The sequence below is a fragment of the Antechinus flavipes genome, chromosome 4 (genome assembly GCF_016432865.1).
Source record: "Antechinus flavipes isolate AdamAnt ecotype Samford, QLD, Australia chromosome 4, AdamAnt_v2, whole genome shotgun sequence".
Taxonomy (NCBI): Eukaryota; Metazoa; Chordata; class Mammalia; order Dasyuromorphia; family Dasyuridae; genus Antechinus; species Antechinus flavipes.
Window position 1 is genome coordinate 442359186 of NC_067401.1, and position 6763 is coordinate 442365948.

A 6763-nucleotide genomic window follows, 5' to 3' on the forward strand; every position below is an offset into this window, starting at 1 on the left:
TAACAATCTATCTATAATATCTCTGGTTGATATTTGCCTTTTTAAAAGAAACATGAGAATCATTAACCCTAAAATAGAAACATATCAATTTATCAAACAATGGGAGAACATCAATGTAAAGAGCCTTGAATTAACCCACAGATGTACTTCATCTTGTATTTAGATGAACTCACTCCTATGCAGAGGGAATAGTACAGCCTCAGAGGTCTGTTTAATTCTTGGTCTATAGGCTGAGACTAACACCAAGGGAACCAATTATTGCCAACTAGGTTGGTGGTTTCTTGATGTAAGAAGCTATCCCCTAAGACTCAGATGAAGATCAGCCATCAAATGGTAGTGATTTTTATCGCTAATGATCTGGGATTTGAATAGAGACTTTTAATTGGGTTACTAGGCAACCTGCAAATATTTTGGTGGGGCCTGCTGGGCCAATTGGGTCATTTGTCACTCTTTCTCCTCTACTTATGTCATCTTTGATATGAGTGCATTTCATATTAGAAAACAACCAGCATACACCTTCTTTGTCATCCGTCAAGTAAAAAAGATGTGATTGAATATTTTGTTCATATCCCATTGCTTTCATTTCTATCTGTATTTCTATCACCATTACCTACCTCCCTAAAAGGTTTAAAAACAGAAAAATGATTGTGAAGAATATGGACTAGCTATTAGTTACCTAACATCACGAGGCTGCCATTCCTTCTAGGAGGTGTAAGGCCTCATGAAATAAGAATATCTTCAAGGAATTGTTTTGGAAATTATAAATCCATTCAATTACCAAAGTAGAAGTCTCTTGATTGTTTCTTAAACAAATTTTAAAAACAAAATTGTAAGGAAAGTCTTATGGGTTTTGATTCTGCTAAGAATTATTTTCAAAGACAGTTTGTAGTGTGTTGGGGGGGGGGGGAATCTGCCTTTCATTTTTTCTTCAGATGCCTCTTTCAGTCCCCATGGCCAAACTTAGTTATTCTTTTGGCTGCTACTGTCATTTCTTTCAGTCCATCTTGCTCAACTCTCCCACCCGGAATTCTTGGGTTCTTCAGATTGCCTATTTCAGTTTGTTTCTCTCCGCTTCTTCATCCCCCTCCTTTCTTTATCTTTTTTTTTCCTTTCCACTGTTCCTTCCCAGCCCCTCTGGCATCTCTCTCCCTATGGTTTTCAGGTAACATTTCACATAGCCTTTCAACTTTTTACTTCCATAAACATACTGTGATCCCTTCAGAAATGTTGCTTTCTGCCTTTGATCTCTGTGTGGTTTAACTTTTCTGCTAGAGATAGAGGAATAGGGAGAACTTGGTGGCTCCCAACTCCTCCTCCATGGGCATTCCTTCCATTCTCCCAGATCATTTTTTTTAAAAACACTTATTGGTCATTATCCCTATAGGAGTTTCAATTTTTTTTGCATAGTTCTATGTTTCTGTGAGCATTTCCTTCTTTTTCTTTGCCCGTATTCTCCATATGGGTACAAAAAGATTTCTACTTTTTTCCCCATTTCTGGTTTTATTTAGCAGAGAATAGTCACATCAAATAATAGCCTAAAGGACAATGTACTTTCCAAGATTATACTGTCACACACATGCATACACACACACACACACACACACACACACACACACACACACACACACCCTTTTTGATCTCTGATTCTTGATGTCCTTTTCCACACAAAACCCCAACTTTCTCTTTTCTGGTTTTCTTCCCAGGCACTCTTTTTCTGGTATAGATATAACTGGGGGTTCAGAATTGTGCCAATCAGATGTCACACATCTGCCAGCCAGAGCTTGTCATCACAGTTCCTAAAATACTGATGTTGCTCCATGGGGATCAACACTAGGAATATACAAGTTCTCTAGACAGCCACAAAGGCAGAATGCTTCAAGTGGGATGAGACTTGTTCTATTTGACCCTGGAGGGCAAAACCAGGAATAGTGGGTGGAAAGTGCAAAGTGGAAAATGTAGTTATGATACCAAAAAAAAAAAAAAGCTTCCTAAAAATTCAGTGTATCTGTCTGGTAGGCTTCCTTGAGAACCGATAGGCGTTTCTTTCCTTCTTCCTCCTTTTCTTCCTCCCTCCTTCCCTCCATTTCTCTGCCTCTGTTTCTATCTCTGTCTCTGTGTCTCTCTCTTTCTATCTCTCTCTTTCTCTGTCTCTCTCTTTCCCCCTTTCTAAACATTTTTTTCTCCAGAATTATATCAAAAACATGATCTCTCTAGTGCTTATTATATAGATCAAATGCTTTAATTACTCACCACTGAGTCAGTGTTTATTTTTGTCAGATGTCCACCAGACCAAAAATTTTAGCTGCTATTTTTCTACTCCTTGTCCTTCCTTTAAAGTAGGTTTAAATATTGACAGTTCTCTTACTTAATGAAAGCTTGAATATCAAAGTGGGTGTATAAAGTGTGGTATAACTTCCATTTCTTGAATCACAAATCTTGAGAGGTTCATCTGCCTCCATTGACTAGGGGTACGATATGACCTTGCCAACATTTATTTCAAGAGGGGTCTTGGAGATGGATTTCTGAATACCCATTTTCTGAATTATTCCTGGTTGCTATCCAGGTGCAATGGTAAGAGGGACTTCCTAGTTTGTTATCCTTGCCGTTTTATCTCTTACATGAATAAATTACAGAGTACTGCTTCTTATCAAAGAAAACATCTCACTCATCATCTAAGGAAAACAACATTTTTTAGACCATAAATTATTCTTAAAGGAAATCTCAGAAGTTGGGCACTCCCTCCCCCTGACTCATGCATGCATACTTGCCTTTATGTACTTCAATATTAATCTGTTCAACAACTTCATAAATAGTCCATGACATTTTTGTTTGGTCATCATATGGATCAGTACTGAAAGGAGAAAGTACTTCATTTTAGTCTACATGGATAAAAACATAATGTAAAGAAATAACAAGGCAAGAGATCTTCTTTATTATTCCATGGTAAGATCACATTTGAAATGTACTATTCATTTCTATTTACCATGATGGACATGAGGATGGCAGAGAAAATCTAGAGGAAATCCAATCAAAATGATGAATGTTCTTGAGTTTCTGTCACATGAAAATCAGTTAAAGAAATGGGAATATTTAAACTTGGGAAGAGAAAACTCTTCAAATCCTTGGAAATGTGTGAACTGTAGGTGGAATGGGTAATAGATATTCCTTTGCACTGGAGGTCTTCAAGTGAAAAAAGAATGACTACTTGGAATGTATGTTATAGTGTAGTCTAGACTAGATGATCATTGATTTCTATATGATTTTATGCAAAGAAACAACAACCAAATGGACCCTTTCCACCTTCTTGACCAAAAGCTTTGTATGAATGACAAAATATACCCAGTTGTTTTCCCATGGTGTTTTCTTCCTGGTTATTGGCAGAGAATATGATTTCATGGGAGAAGGTTGGAAAATGACCCTTTGTAATGATGGAATTTACATAAATAAATGCTGATTGCACAAAACAGATAATATGCTGCGGGTCTCATCACAATAAGTTGTCTCCTACTGACACGGAGTCTAAGTTGGAAGCACACAATTATGCAAATCAGACTAATGGCAGCTCCTCATTACTGTCATGGAGGTAGAGGCAAAAACATATCCTCCATAGACAGCTTGATGCTGGGCCACAAGCCAAAATGTTTGGTTTTGCTGACATAGTAACTGAGTCAACAAAAATAGGATATAATAGTAATACATCAGAGGAATCCATATCAGGGCCGACCTGAAACTTAATGGACTGTGAATCTTATGTCTGTGCAGAGCCCTTTCACTGGTATTGACCCATAATATGTCGGCTTCCACTTTTGCCGATTTTATAGAAATAGATTACAGAAGCAATTTTTGATGGGGGTGGGGGGAAAGGAGCTGAAATGTCTGTGAAATGTTCTATTAGCTTTTCCTATAACAGATGATATGACATTTATAAATACTTAAATAATGTCATCTAGCCCAGGTTTTAAAACTTCCCAGAATAATTCAGAGCACTTGCTGCCACTTGATCTAATGTGTTATTCTTTTTTTTTTTTCCTCCCTGAATTCTCATTATGGCCCTGATGAGATTTTCAAACAATGAAACTTTTCCTGTGCCACATCTTTCCTTCCCATTCCACCCCCCTCTTTTTTTTTAAGTAGAAGAGCTGTTATCAGGAGAATATTAAATTCTAGACAGCCGCTGATGGGTCTAGTTAGAGCCAAGCCTGCCTTCCAGGTAAGCTGGGCATGAAATTGTGAACAATTGCAGCAATATTTAGCATCTTCTCCATTTGATTCATCTGGCTGGTGTATCCATGATCTCCATAGACTTTGACCAGGCCCTTGAATATATGTTCATGTTCAGTCTCCAGTGAAAATACCCACCACATTGGAAGGAACATCATGATCATTAGCAAGAATTGAAAGGACTGTGCTAATTTTATCTAGAATTTAAAATTATGAAATATTCCTTTTAGAGGTGATCAATCAATAACCTCTCACCAGCTTCCTTTTAATATTTTAGCAGCCTCTAATTCCACCACGAAGTCATGTGAATAGGCACACATTGGTGGAATTTAGCAGCAAAGCTTGTGACCATCCAAATTCTAGTCTTTCTCTTGCTGGGTCATTTGGATTGAGATGCACTTAAAATGATCTTTATATAGATTTATTGTGAGAGTTTATCTGGAGGTGATCATTTGATTAAAATTCCTGAATGTAAATAAGACTTTATAAGGCATGGAGTCTAACCTTCTCATTTAAGAGATGATTAAAAAAAGTTGGAAGAATTAAATAACTTGCCTAGAGTCTCATATGGGATTGCACTGTGAAAAGTTTAACAACTGGTTCTCCAAAAAGAAAAAAATATATACACATGCCATACTTTCAAGTTAATATTTTATTTTGTGTTCATTATTTTATTTATAACTTGATTGCTAATATTTTCTCCATGACATTAAATCTAGAAGACTTAAAAATCAATAATAATCAACTCCTACTGTATAGTATTTGCTCATTTCTGATATATAAATGCTCACACTGAAAGATTAATAATTTGTGGAGAAGCAAAACTCATTAGTTTTGACACCCCCCCCCAAGATGTCATCAGAAAGGATTAGAAATAGGATTTGAACTCATATCTTCTTAATTCCAAAACCATTGTTCTAATCACTGCACCACCTATCTTCCTCCAAAAAAGAAGTTGGTGTCATAGTAGAAAGAGAGCTAGAGTCAGGAAGTCTTTTAAGTCAGATCTTAACCTCAGACATTAACTGTGTGGCACTGACCAAAACATTTAACTTCTCTTTCTCTCTCTCTCTTTTTTTTTCTTTTGTAAAATAAGGATAATAATCATTTACCTTACCGAGTTGTAGGATTGGATGAGATACTATTGTAAAAAGTGTTTAGCGTAGTTTAACATATGTTAAGAGCTGTATGTGTGCCTTTTTTCTCCCTTTCCTTTGCCCTATAATTCAATATCACAGAACTGGAGGGCAGATTGCTTACTGATTTCCACATGTCTTTCTCTATCCAGCTATTCACACCACACCAGCTATTCAGCTCAGCTCCTTAAGGACAAGAACTGTTCTATTCTGCTTGTATCTATATTTCAGAACTTAGCAAAATTTGGCACATATTAAACACTTAATAAATATTTGTTGACTTGACTTGATATACATATGCTGTAAAGGTCACTAAGAGTTCTTCCATACTTATCAAGGGGAGTTCTAATTTTCTCTCCTTCCCTATAACACAAAATAATAATGCCAAATTCAGATCTTTCAGCCAACAAGTTTAAATGCTGATGACTTCATGTCATCAGCTGTTTGGGAGGCCACCAAAAAGCCTCTGGATAATCTTCAAAATGTTTTGTAATGGAAAAAAAGAAGAAAGAAATATGCGGGGGGTAGAATGTGGACATAATGAAACCCAGTTATTCCCAGAGCCACAAGATTTAAAATATGAAAATGTAAGCCACATCTTCCGACAAATGGAAAGGCTAATGTGTAATCCTTGAATCACCATCACATCAAGGAAAATGGCTGATATAAGATTTATAACCTATATCAAACTACCCACAATTTTTTGGAAAAGCAGAGGGTTTTGAGGGAAAGAGAAAAAAATGAAATTCAAAATCTTATAAAAATGAATGTCAAAAATCACCTTGATGTGTAATTAAGGAAAAATGCCATTACACTTTTTAAAAAATAACTAAAATGTATATAACACTTTAAGTTTTATAAAATGCCATATTTGATTTGGAACTCACAAGAACCCAAGTAGGACAGTTCCAGAAATATTATGCTCTTTAACATATGGAGGACCCTGTGCCCTTTCATTTCTTATCTTCCTTGGTAGTAATCATGCTTTCTGATACACCTTATAGAATCTATTACAAGGGTTTTCAAACAAAGCAAAATGGTGGAAAGGAATGATGGGTTGGAGTCCCAAATCAGCCACTTCCTAACTGTGAAATTAATCAAAGTCCTCCTCTGAAAAATGGGGAAGTAAAGGGGTAATATCACTTGCAGAAACTGCATTACAGAGTTCATGGGAGAAAAGAGCTTGTAAAAGAATAGAGTATAATGGAAAGGAATCTGAAGAGTTTTAGAAGCTGCCACCAATCTTTGTCTAGTGGTCTGATCTTGTGCATATTCAATCTCATCAGGCCTCAGTTTCCTTACTGAGATGAGGGGGTTGTTCTAGATTCTGTCCAAATTCTAAATCTCTAACTAATGTAGCAATGACATCAAAATAGGAATTGATAATATAGGCAGTTAGATGGCAT

General features: G+C 36.3%; 1 non-coding gene across 1 annotated transcript; it reads right to left on the reverse strand.

The window, feature by feature from the left end:
* Positions 1-5596: 5596 nt before the first annotated feature.
* Positions 5597-5729, reverse strand: LOC127563682 (U6atac minor spliceosomal RNA). The gene has a single exon (XR_007954119.1). It is a non-coding gene; the product is annotated as a U6atac minor spliceosomal RNA (small nuclear RNA).
* Between the last annotated feature and the right edge of the window lie 1034 nt (positions 5730-6763).